This window comes from Pan troglodytes, chromosome 4 (genome assembly GCF_028858775.2).
Source record: "Pan troglodytes isolate AG18354 chromosome 4, NHGRI_mPanTro3-v2.0_pri, whole genome shotgun sequence".
In the NCBI taxonomy this organism is placed as follows: Eukaryota; Metazoa; Chordata; class Mammalia; order Primates; family Hominidae; genus Pan; species Pan troglodytes.
Window position 1 is genome coordinate 58,710,836 of NC_072402.2, and position 12,329 is coordinate 58,723,164.

Genomic DNA, 12,329 nt, shown 5'->3' on the forward strand with positions numbered 1-12,329 from the left:
AGCTATATGGTGGTAATCCACACACACAAAAATAAAAGCCAAAAAAAAAAAAACCAAAACCCTCAGGTAAAGTATTTCTCTTTCTTCAACTGTCTCATTAGCCCTGGCTGTGGATGGTCTTTCTGAGACAGGCTAGCCAGAGTAATTCAATGGCCACAAGTGGTTTCTCCCCCAGAGTGCTGGTTCAAACTCTGAATGAGACCAGCCTGTTGATTAGAAATCTAATACCTCAGTCCAGGCCTACTTTCCTAGAACAATCTTCACTTAGTAACAGGTCCAAGACACAACTATTAAGTATACATCTGGGTCCCGTCCCCGTAGGAAAAGGTTTTCCCTGCAGTCTTGCCTGTAGTCAGAAGCAGCCTGTTGACTAATGATAGCTTTTAAATGAATTTATAGAAAATTCTTGGAAATAGGCTCTATAAGCTTTATGAGAGGGATAATGCTTTTAAAGGAATGGCATGAAGGGGAATATTTAAATAAAAAGGCACTGAGATTCTGACAATAGAAACCATAATTCTGCAGAAGCGTTCCGAGAATGAAAAGTCAGCCACTCTTCAGGTCAAAGTCAGTGTGGATTTTGCCAGTTGTTCAATCTAGACATACGAACACCAGGGCTACCCGGCCAGCATCAGTGCCTAGGAAAGGACCTCCAAGAAACTATTAACTGCCACGGTCAGAATCAAGACTAGACATTGCTGCTGGGGGTGAGGGGCTGCTCCTCTTCAAATGAACCAGCAGACCTTTCTGATCACCTGCTGGGGGCCACATGCCGGAGCAGGGTGTCCAAAGGTGAGCAAATATATGCCATCTATGAAGTGTTTACTGTGGGTTATGAAATCCTAGAAACTTATGAAGTAAATACCAGCACCATTTACAAATGCAGCCTCCAAGAGGTTGAATAACTTGCCCAGGGTCATGTGGTTGACAAACAGTGGAGTTCCAACTCCAACCTGATCCAAAGTCCGCATTCTTTGATGTGTACACCAATTGTACCCAACCACTTAAGCAAAATTCTTGATGACGTCATGCCCAGGCTAGCTTAAGGAGAATGCACACCTGCTTCCCAGGCCCTTCAAACTCTTCTGAGTTTCTCTTCCCCTCATCTCCCTCCCCACCACCCTTGTTTGTGAATATGGGGCACCTTGTGCCCTCAAGCAGCCCCCTGCAACTGCCTACCTTGAAGTGTCCTAACTGAGCCTCGAGCCCAGAGCAGTGCTTCTCCTTATGCCCTCAAGGTTTACTCCGAGGCTGGCTCCCCACCCCTACTAGCACATACATTTGCTCTGACCCTATAGAGCAACCCCTACAAAAGAGGTCAATGTGTCCCACTTTCCTGAGAATGCACCCTCACCCGACCCCTGGAGTCTCATTCTTTTGGCCAAAGAAAGACTCCTCTAATGGTGGAATCTAGCCCATGGCAACTAGTGACAGGAGGATCTCCGGCAGGGGCTTTTCCTGGGTGCTCAGACCACGGTCCTACCCCAGGTGGTTCTGTCCACAGACTTCCCCGGGCCCGCTGCCTAGCGCGAGCACCCGTTCCAGCCTGCCTCACCTTCACGGTGCCGCCAGCCACTCCTCTCTATCTCCTGCCACTCCCGGAGGGGCTGCCTGCTGATGCCCCGCTGTGCTGACCTCATTCCCCACATTTGCTTTCTGTCCTTTTGGGGCCTCGCTGGACCTTTCCAGCCCCCCAGCTGCACACTTTATAGTTTCCAGAACATACTGAGTTTCTTCTAACCTAGCCCATGCACATGATTTCCTCCCCTAGAATGTTCTCCAGTCCCCAATCCCTGTTAAGCTGGGAAATTCTTACTGGTTCACCAAAAATCAACTCAGATACCCTCTTGAGGGAAATCTTCCATTCTTCTCTCTCCTTCCCCCTGAGTTAAGGGCCTTCTATATCCTGGCACCTACTGCTGGGCCTCTGGAGAGAGGGCCCCAGCTCAGTCCTCTCCTGGCCCAGCATAGTGCTCGGTGTTTGGCAGAGCTTGCTTATATGAACAGGTAAGTGGGTGAATAAACAAGTTATTTTTAATTTTAAAAAATGTTTAAAATGTGTCTCAGGTTTCTTCTAATCCAGAGTTGCACAGTGCCATGGGCAGTCAGGAATCTGCCTCCTTCGCATCTCAAACCTGGGATCATTTCCTGATTCCCATCCCACCCTGGCTACAGGCAAGAGCTTCCCCCCACCGAGAGAGAGAGTCTTGCTCTGTTGCCCAGGCTCAAGCAATCCTCCCACCTCAGCCTCTCAAGTAGCTCAGACTACAGGCAGCACTGCCATGCCCGGCTAATTTTTCTTTTTTCTTTTTTGTAGACACGGGCTCACTTTGTTGCCCAGGCTGGTCTCAAATGCCTGGCTTCAAGCTATCTTCCATCCTTGGCCTTCCAAAGTGCTGTGATTACATCTCTGAGCCACCGTGCCTTGGCAAGAGCTTTCATTTGAAGCAAAATATATACTCAATCCAAAAGCAAAAATTTAGAGAAAATTAAAGTCAGATGGATCCTTATTAAATCATTTTATCCAAACTCCTCATCCTGGACGAGGAAAATGAGGTCCAGAGAAGAGGGGCCAGCAAACTTTCCAACAGCACAGGAGAAAACGCTGGGTTTGTGGGTTATAAAAGGACAGCCCTGCCCTTTGGGAAGTTACTGTCTAGTGAGGAAGACGGAGTGAACCAGGATCAGGCTCCGCCTTAAGAACACATCAGAAAGTGCAAGTAGGCTCAGGCCCTACAAACCAGGCTACGACTAACCCCTGGCCAAACACCAGGCAGCTCCCAGTATAAAACAATCCCCCAATTCCTCAACGAGAAGATCCCAAGAAAAGTTTTTGGACAGCTTAACTGTGTGAGCTTTACAGATGTTGATTAAATAGTCAGATGTCTGCCTATGATCCATATTTTAAATAAGATGATGTGGAACAATGCAGAAATATATAATTGATTTTTTTCACTCGTACTTTATGAAGATAGTTCCATGCAACTCTTCACTTGCAATTGGACACTGAGATCCTTCCTCGTCATTACCAGATCCCCTTTGTGAATCATAGGCACAGGTTTTGGGAGCTCGTTCCTAACATTTCCATCTAGTTGTGTGAGAGACAGCAGACAACGCTGTCGTGGAAAACAGTATTCAAGCCTTAAGTATCCACTTTTATCTTAAGAGACTTTCCCCCCATCCCAGTAATGTAACCTGTTACCATTTTGCTTTTTAAAATGGTCTTTAAAAAACTTTATACTGAAATCTAACCTAGTTAATATTGAGATCATATCCCAGGAATAATGACTAAATCCCTTGTCTCCTTTTATGCCAGTTCCTTCTGGTGATCTCCATGTGATTCTCAAAATTAAAAATTAACATTGAATGAGGTCATTTTGGTGAATGGGTCTTTCGCAAACAGAACTTTTGTGTTTAAATAACAAAGAGAGGCCAGGCACAGAGGCTCACGCCTGTAATCCCAGCACTTTCGGAGGCCAAAGTGGGCAGATCACTTGAGGTCAGGAATTTGAGACCAGCCTGGCCAACATGGTGAAACCCCGTCTCTACTAAAAATACAAGAATTAGCCTGGCGTGGTGGTGCGGCACCTGTAATCCCAGCTACTTGGGTGCCTGAGGCAGGAGAATCACTTGAACCCGGGAGGCGGAGGCTGCAGTGAGCCAAGGTCATGCCACTGCACTCCAGCCTGGGTGACAGAGCGAGAATCTGTCTCAGAAAAATAATAAATAAATAAATAAGAAGAGAGAAACTGTGATATGAGAAACTTTGTAAGTACTTTACTAAAGCACTCCCTCTTTTCTGGGGAAAGATTTTTCAGAAAACATTTTATGTTCAGGCAAAAAGCTGTGCTCATCGGGATGCCTTCCTGGAGGAAAAGCATCTTCTGTAGAATTTTGTCGTGCAGGCATGAGCTGGTGACCAGGAGAGCCAGCAGTGTGCACAAACTGTTTTCAAATCAATGTTGCCTCAGTTCTCTGGGTCAGACTAAACTATAATTCTTATTGTTACAATGAGACTTGTATTTCAGGACTGGCCGGAAGAATTTTTGTTGACCCCTCTGAGCAACATCCAGATATTCCCTGCCCTCTTTCCAGCCCTTTGCCAAAGATATGACTTCAAGCAAGGAGGACCCCTCAGTCCTCATATCTCCATCAGCCCCAGCAGGGACACAGATGGATTTATCTACAACCCATGCTCAAGTGCTCGTGGGGAGGTAATCTTACACTTTTTCTACTCCCAGGACAGAAAGGAATGCCCAAGGTGGCACCTAATCATGCACCTCTGACCTTAATTGAGGCAGGTTCAAAAGAGACGTCTAATCACCACCGTGTTTTTGAAACACAATCTCATGCTGTGGCCCAGGCTGGAGTGCAGTTATGCGCTCTTAGGTAACTGCAACCTCGAATTCGTGGGCGGGAGCAATCCTCCTGCCTCAGCCCCCAAAGCAACTGGGACGACAGACATGTGCCACCAGACCTGGCTAATTTTTTAAAAAAAGTTTTGTAGAGACGGAGTGTCACTATGTTGCCCAGGCTAGCCTCAACATCCTGGCCTCAAGTGATGCTCCTGCCTTGGCCTCCCAAAGTGCTGAGATTACAGTTGTGAGCCACTGTGCCAGTCCAACCACAACATTTTTACTACATTTAAGGCAACATCAAACAGGTTTCTGTCTTCTCCAATAGAGTCATGCGTGAATGTAAGCCAGCCCCATTTCCAAACAAGGAGGCTTTCTTCGTGCAGATAATTCTGCAGGTGTCAGATTTTCTACTGATTCCATGGTAAATGAAAGGTCACAATCTGGTGATGTCAAAGGGCCTCCCGTAGCAGAGAGAAGAGTAAGAAACACAGTGGGTGAGATAAGAGAGGTACCCCGGGCACACAGTCATGGGAGGTACTTGGTGCCCTTGCGTGACCCCGAAAGTGAGCACCTCCTTCTGTTGGGAGCCCTAGACTCGCCCCAGTCCAGGCCCTGCTTGGTGATGATGTCGCCAGCTGGGGAGCTGGGCTTTCCGTCATTCATCCCATGAGATGGGGACTATTCTAGTCCTTTCTTGTCTTTGAGATTATTGTAACACCTACTTGAGGAATGGACAAGAGAGGGTAAGCCTGAGACAGGACACTACTCAGGAGCACTTTTCTCATCAGGGTGAAGTCTGAAGGGGGCTGAGGCCAGGAGAAAAATAGGAAAGCAAAGCCAGCTCAGGAGCAGCGCGGCCAGACGTGGCGACTGGTTAGCTGGAGGCTCCAGGGAAAGAGAGGGGCAATGAGTCTGTGAGGTGAAGGAAGGGTAGCTGCTTCCAAGCCTGGGAACATCATGTCCAAGGAGAAGCATCCTGCGGAGGGTGAGGGAGGCCTGAGGCTCCAGAAACCAGGTGGCACCTCCCCTCCTGAGGAGGCCTGTGCGTTGCTTGCAGGGGCTCATGCAGTGTCCATGCCACGACTATGGCTGTGTCTATGAAATGTGGGGAGGGAGGGTTTCTAGATTGTGGGACTGGCCTGGGACCCTAACAATGGCATCTCCAGGCAAGCACTAAAGGCAAAGAGCTGAGAAATAGCTCGTTTCCTCTTTTTGGACAATTCTAGACAATCCCCTGCCCGGCTTCTCCTCCTTGCCTCCTCCTTTATTTCAGCATCGCCGCCTAGCCTCCCCAGGCCTGCCGTGAGGTTCTGGGGTCCTTCAGACTGGGCGGACCCCTTCTTGTTTGTGGACAGTATCAGGAAGGAGACCCTGAGAGGGGGCTGGAAAATAGGGGACTCTTGCCCTATGCACTCACAGCCAGGTTCACACCTCCCCAGAGTCCACCCCTCCCCTGGCCCCACACAGAAATGAAAACCAATGCAAAGCCACCCCTTAGAAACAGCATGGGCTTTCCTCACCTCAGTTACCTCATCTGTAATGATGACAACAAGCCCCACTGTTACTCACCCCGCGCTTACTATGTGCCAAGCACTATGTGCAGCAAACAGTGGTAGAATGAAGTGGTAGAATCACTGCTTCATTTCACTGCCCAAATTGTTGTGGTGATACTAATTTACCCATTTTACAGATAAAGCAACTGAGGCTTAGAGAGGTTGAGGAACTCGTGGAAGGCAACAGAGGAGCAGGGAGCAACGCTGGGGCTTAAAATTCAGTCTGACCCCAGTGCTCCTGCTTCAAATGACTACATTCTACCTTCAAAATAGGGGCGCACTGGGCTGGGCGTGGTGGCTCACGCCTGTAATCCCAGCACTTTGGGAGGCTGAGGCGGGCGGATCACCTGAGGTCAGGAGTTCGAGACCAGCCTGACCAACATGGAAAAACCCCGTCTCTACTAAAAATACAAAATGAGCCAGGTGTGGTGGCGCATGCCTGTAATCCCAGCTACTCGGGAGGCTGAAGCAGGAGAATCACTTGAACCTGGGAGGCGGACGTTGTGGTGAGCCGAGATTGCGCCACTGCACTCCAGCCTGGGCAACAAGAGCAAAACTCCGTCTCAAAAACAAACAAACAAACAAACAAAAAAAACAACTAGGGGAGCACCCACTCCAGAGCTGGCCAGGCTGGGATTAAACGAGATAGTCTTTGAAAAACACACAGGACAGTACCCGGTGCGTGTTATGTAAACACATGCTCTGCATTTTGTATTGCCAAATCTGGCAACAGGATCTGCCCCCATCTCCACCAGCTTCCCTGGGCTTTGCTTTCCACTGCGGGCACCTGCAGTTATCTTTCCACAGCTTCCCTCAGGCTACCGGAGCCTGACTCCTGGCCTCCAAGCACACAGTCAAATGTGCCTGGAGGTTTCATACCCTGTGGGGACAGCTGTTAGTAGACTGAGGAGCTTAGGAGTGTGATAGCCCAGGCCCCTTGCCTGGGGAGGACACGCGCCAAGGACTGAGTCACTTACCTCCAGCATCATCTGGGGATGAGACTGGCGCTGACCTGCAGGGCTCTGCCTGAAATCCCACCCTGCCCTGGCGTCTTCCCCTCCTCTCAAGCCTCCCTCACTCGCTCACCAGTTTCTCTTGGGAATGTGCCCTGGATGAATTAGTTACACCTGGATGTTTGTCTCAGGATTTGCTTTGGGGGGACTTAACCTAAGGTTCCATTCCTAACCCCATCCCTGTACAAATACAGCATTCAGAATTGGGACACTTTGGGCGTGGTCCTTATCTGCGGTGACAGTGTTCACAGGAGGGTCCAGGTGATAGTTGCACACAGAACCACCCAAAGCGTCAGACTCACTCACCAGACCTCAGTTTAGCAAACTCCAGAAAGGCCCATCAGGACTACCTGTTAATGCTTCACGTTTAACACCCAGTCTGGGACCAGCTCTACTGGGAAATATGGACGAGGGGAAATGATGGCTGGGTCCTGTCAGCCTGCAGGTGACTTCCTGCCTCTCCACCCACAGCCCAAGCTGACCCCAACCCCATGCCCTCCACCTGGGACCACCTGGCAATGGTCTCCAATTAGACGCCAGCAGGGCATTTTCATTACAACACTTAGCCAGAGATATTCTATCCACCTGGCAACAGAGAGGCAGGCTCCCAGGCCAGTGAGTTTTTTTGGGGACCTGCAAAAATATGCTTGACCTGAAGAAAACAATTGATGGCAAATAACCAAGAAAAGAAAATCACAAAATTGAAGAATATTTAATTAAGTGGGTTCATTAGTGATATGATTTGGCTGTGTCCCCACCCAAACCTCATCTTGAATTATATTCTCATAATTCCTACGTGTTGTGGGAGGGACTTAGTGGGAGATAATTGAATCATGGGGGCAATTCCCCCAAACTGTTCTCGTGGTAATGAGTAAGTCTCACGTGATCTGATGGTGTTTTTTTGTTTTTTGTTTGTTTGTTTGTTTTTTGCGATGGAGTTTCACTCTTGTTACCCAGGCTGGAGTGCAATGGCACGATCTCAGCTCACCGCAACCTCCACCTTCCAGGTTCAAGTGATTCTCCTGCCTCAGCCTCCTGAGTAAGTGGGATTACAGGCATGTGCCACCACGCCAGGCTAATTTTGTATTTTTAGTAGAGACAGGGTTTCTCCATGTTGGTCAGGTTGGTCTCGAACTCCTGACCTCAGGTGATCCGCCTGCCTCGGCCTCCCAAAGTGCTAGGATTACAGGCAGGAGCCACCATACCTGGCCGATCTGATGGTTTTATAAGGAGTTTCCCCTTTCACTTGGTTCTCCTTCTCTCTTGCCTGCTGCCATGTAAGACGTGCCTTTTGCCTTCCACCATGATTGTGAAGCTTCCCCAGCCATGTGGAACTGTGAGTCCATTAAACCTCTTTCCTTTATTAATTACCCAGTCTCAAGTATGTCTTTATTAGAAGTGTGAGAACAGACTAATAAAATCAGCTTTATTATTTTAGAATTTATAAATGTTATCACACTTGTAAACATGCCGTGAGTTAAGTTAGCTTCCCACCTGTTAAGTTAGCTAAGCCCTGACTCTGACATGGGACTTAGCCTGAGGCATTAAGATGCTCTTACAGGGACGGTGTCCATCTGGAAGCCCTGTCAGTCCATTCTGCTGTCGGCAGCACAGTGACGGGTCACCCATGCTCAGTCACCTAGGCTGGAGTGCAGGCCTCAGGGGTACCGTCCTGAGCTCCTTCACTCAGGGCTCTCCCAGACAAGGAGGTCAGGAGGACTCGAAGGATGATATTCAGGACTCCTGGGGTTTTCATTTTGTTTCGTTTTTTGGAAGATTTTGTGCCGGGCACAGTGGCTCATGCCTGTAATTTCAGCACTTCGGGAGGCTGAAGCAGCAGGATTGCTTGAGGCCAGGAGTTCAAGACCAGTCTGGTCTGAGTAACAAAGCAAGACCCCTATCTCTACAAAAAAACAAAACAATCAGCCGGGTGTGGTGGCACAATCCCAGCTATGTGGGAGACTGAAGTGGGAGGATTCCTTGAGCCCAGGAGATGGAGGCTACAGTGAGCCATGATCACACCACTGCACTCTGACCTGGGCAACAAAGTTAGGCCATGTTTCTAAGAAAAAAAAGATTTTTTAAAAATTTCTTGTTTTATATTTTTGATGGGGAAGGGGTAGTGAGGGGATAAGGATCTAGAAAAGAGTGAAAATTCTGATATATGATGGGAAAACATTGCTTTGGGTTCAAGAGAAGATGCCTTTGGACAGAGCATTCTCCCTTTGTTTAAAGTAAGGTGTTCTCCGGACCCAGCCCCTGAGAAGTCACAAAATCGTCAGTTTAGGAGGCTGCTGTCTTACCATCAGGAAGGAAATCAGCATCCTGCGTGCCTGTCATTTTTCCTGGAACTCATATTTTTTCCTGAAGGACAACAAAGTCTGGCTGATAAAACGTCTTGGGAGGTATTTGACGCCCAGAATCCTTAGCATTTGTTGACTTATAGGGAAAAGTGCAATTTTGTTTCTAAGTAAATACATATTATTTCTTTCAAAAGGCCAACTGGATGTGTTTTGTGTCCTGTGGCTTGTTTCCTATGAAGGAAGGTTTGAAATCAAGCCCCTGGGAGATGTGTGAGGTGCACATATGCAGTCGTGGTTTTGACTAAACCAGCACCCTAGGCTTTTCACTAACTGGGGTGCACCTTCCTGGACCCCTGAGCCCTGCACAAACTCCAGCACTTGCTAATCCTTAAGAATTCTGAATTCAGATGGAAGTTCATTTGGACCTTATTGTTATTGGACTTCCCCTTATTCGCCCTTCCATGGGCCTGCGCTTGTGGTTCTGATGGGCCGAGGCCAAGACAGCCCCTGGTTCTACCCCCAGAGTCTGCCTCTCCTGCTCTCTCAGGATCTTGTCCCTGCAGAGCAAGGCCTGTGGGAATCCAGCTGGGCCAGGGACCTGGGATGTCTAATTCTAGGGGCACTGTTAGTGAGCCCCCTGGGCCATGGATCTAGGGCTAGGTTTTCTAGGCCCTAGATCCTTTGGCCCTATAGCTTTGACAACAATAAGATGAGATTTTGATGGGTTTCTGGGCTCAGTTCCCATCAAGCTCCCATTGGGTTCTGATCTCCCTCACATAAGACTATATAGCCACAGTCTTCTATGGGCCAGGAACTCCTAAAAGGACAAACCTGGCATCTTGGGAGAAAGTCCCTACACGGAGACGGAGGCTTTAGTTGGGGCCTTCATGCTGTGCAGCCCAGGTCCTGCACACAGAGCGAGCGTGACTGCAGAACTGAGAGACGCAACACCGCTGGCTCCGCAGATGGAGGAAGGAGCCGCAAGCCAAGGAATAAAGGCATCGCCTAGGAGCTGGAGGAGGCAAGGAAGACTCTTCCCTATGGCCTCCAGAGAGGAACACAGCCCTGCCAGCACCTGGACTGTAGCCCAGTGTGACTTCCAACCTGCAGAACTGTGAAATCATCAATTCCTGTTGTTTAAGGCATTGAGCTTATGGAAATGTGTTACAGCGGCAAGAGGACACGAATCCTTGCTAAGTCTGTGGACTCTGAAAGTGTAACTCGTGAGCCAATAACTTATTTTTATTTTGATACGAGTCTCGCTTTGCCCCAAGGGCGGGTGGGGGTGGGGGAGGGGGAAGGAGGGGTGGGAGGAGGCACCCACGTGGTACCTTATTCCAACAGTCATGGGACATCCACTCTTCCAGCAGACCTGCTTTTGCCCTGCCCAGGTCCTGGGGGTGCTTACAGATTCTACACTGTCATGGGACTACCTGCTTCTGTAGCCATCTTAAACCCTTCTGAAGCTCTGGGTCCCTGGGGGCTTCTGTCTTCTTGTCACCAGGGCTGTGAACATGGACATGGTTCCCCTCCCCATCCCCACACCTGCCGTCAGCATTTCTTAGACCTCACTGGCTCTAAAACCAGTCTCAAGAGCTCTGCAGGCACCCAGGGGAGAGGGGAATGGTCTACACGTCTCACCAAAAAGAGGTCCCCTTGGAGTCTCCACTCCTCTTGATCTCCCCAGTCCCTTGGTAATCTTACTCACCCGAGGTAGAAAAGCACAAGGAAAGTCAAAGGGCTGGGCTCCAACCCCCTACTTCCCGCTTAGAGCCTCAGAGAGCCTCCGCCAAGTCATCTAGCCTCTCTGAGCACAGCCTCCTCATCTGCCACTGGCCAGAGCTACCTACTCACAATGCAGTTGTGAGGCTTACTGGGTACTGCGTGCCACACCTTGAGCACAGCACCTGGCGTTAAATGCCAGTCAATGGTTCTTCATAAGCTTAGTGATGAACAGGGGTCTCTGCGGGTGAATATCGCCCTGCCCCAGGGCTTCTCCTAGATCCATGGTGGATGTTTGTCATATACTTGGGTACTTACCAGTCTGTTCTGTGTCCGTATTCCTTGTCCCAAAATGGTTTGGTCTCAAGGGCTTGCTTTCTACACCCCTTTTTTAAAAAAAATCTGGCAGTCCCCCGAACCAGAATGGGTTGAGTGACTCCCTGCTTTCTACACCTCTAGAAAGTTCTAGCGGTGCAATTTTCTCACTACCAAAAACGGAAACAAGTTCAGCTGCCTGGAGAAGCTGCCAGACGGGCTGTAGACCACGTTCCCTTTAAACCACGGCCTGCGCTGTGACAAGAGTCTGTGGGCAGCCAGAGGGAGAGGAAGATCCAGGGGGCTCTTTCTTTCTTTAATGGAAGTGACCCAACTGTGTTTAGAAGCTGAAGGGAAGGAATGGCTAAAGAAAAACAAATTGAAAGTACAGGAGAGGCCATGGTGGGATGGGCGGGAGACAGAGGAAACAGCAGGCACCTGCCACTCTGAGGTTTCCTGGGAGCCTGAACAGGAACAGGTCAGGGAGCTGTAGCTGTGGCGTAGCCTCAGAGCAGAGAGCTGAGACCCAGAGGCAGCTCCAGGAGCGGGAAGGAGTCTGGAATAGGAAGACAATGAGAGCCTGCGCGTGGGTCTCGGATCCTCCACAGGAAATGCAGGCAGGAGTCATTTCCTGCAGCAAAGAGTGTAATGAGCTGCCGAGTCCTGGTCAACTGGAGCCCTTTCCCACAGCCACCAGGCTTCCCTGATCTCTCACGTATTTACATTGTGGAGCCTCAGTTTAGATAGCTGAGTAGGTAAAACTTGAAGACAGGGTCTTGCTCTGTTGCCCAGGCTGGAGTGCAGAGGCACGATCTTGGCTCACTGCAATCTCTGCCTCGCGGGTTCAAGTGATTCTCCTGCCTCAGACTCCCGTGTAGCTGAGATTACAGGTGTGCACCACCACGCCTGGCTAATTTTTGTATTTTTTGTAGAGACAGGGTTTCAGCATGTTGCCCAGGCTGGTCTCAAACTCCTGACCTCAAGTGATCTGCCCACCTCAGCCTCCCAAAGTGCTGGGATTAAAGGTGTGAGTCACTGCACCTGGCTGAGTAGGTAAAACTTTAA